Consider the following 982-nt stretch of genomic DNA (forward strand, 5'->3'; position numbering starts at 1 on the left):
TTCATACATGTGAAAGTTTAATAATGAATAAGAGCTGAACAGAAGATTTCAAAGGGCAGCTTGAGAAGAAAAAGCAAAGTGAGCAGAGAGCTGGAATTGAAGAATAAAAAGGGAAGAACTTGCTCTCCATTTCTCAAGCTGAGAGAACTGAAAGACAAATTTTAGCTTCAAGTTGCAATATTGAAAGATCCTACTATGGGTAAATATATTGAATGACTCAGAAAGCATAAAAAAAAGGATGGAGGGGATATCCATAATCACTGTACCAAAAAAGAATTGACTGACACTGAAAAGTTACAAGAAGTAAATAAGTGGGAGCCAATGGTAATGAAGGAGGAAGTGGAAGTTTCACTGGAGGCATTGGCAAAAAGAAGGCCTGAGGAATCAATGGGATACCAACTGACTTGTTTCAATTAACAGATGATGGGAAATTTGGAAGCTATCTATCTGGCCAATGGATTGGAAGAGGTCCATATTTGTTCCCATTCACAAGAAAGGTGGTCCAACTGAATGTGGAAAATATCAAACAATATCAATATCACATGCAAGCAAAATATTGCTAAAGATCACTCAAAACTGGCTAGCATATTACACAGATAGGGAACTGCCAGAAACTCAAGCAGGATTTAGAATAGACCATGGTACCAGGGACATCATTGCTGATGTCAGATGGAGCCTAACTGAAATTAAAGAATACCAGAAGATTGTCTATTTATGCTGTATTGACTATGCAAAGGCATTTGACTGTTTGGATCATAACAAGTCACGGCTTAACACTGAGAAGAATGAGAATCCTAGAGCACTTAATTGTGTTCATGCACAATCTATACCTATTGACCCAGCAATTCCACAACTGGGAATATACCCTAAAGAGACTATGACTGACATCCAAGCAGATATATGCACACCCATGTTTATTGTGGCTTTGTTCACAATAGCAAGGAGTTGGAAACAACCTAAGTGCCCATCAACAAAAGAATGG

The sequence above is a fragment of the Elephantulus edwardii genome, unplaced genomic scaffold (assembly GCF_000299155.1).
Source record: "Elephantulus edwardii isolate Elephantulus edwardi_28Jun2011 unplaced genomic scaffold, EleEdw1.0 scaffold00064, whole genome shotgun sequence".
NCBI classification, from domain to species: domain Eukaryota; kingdom Metazoa; phylum Chordata; class Mammalia; order Macroscelidea; family Macroscelididae; genus Elephantulus; species Elephantulus edwardii.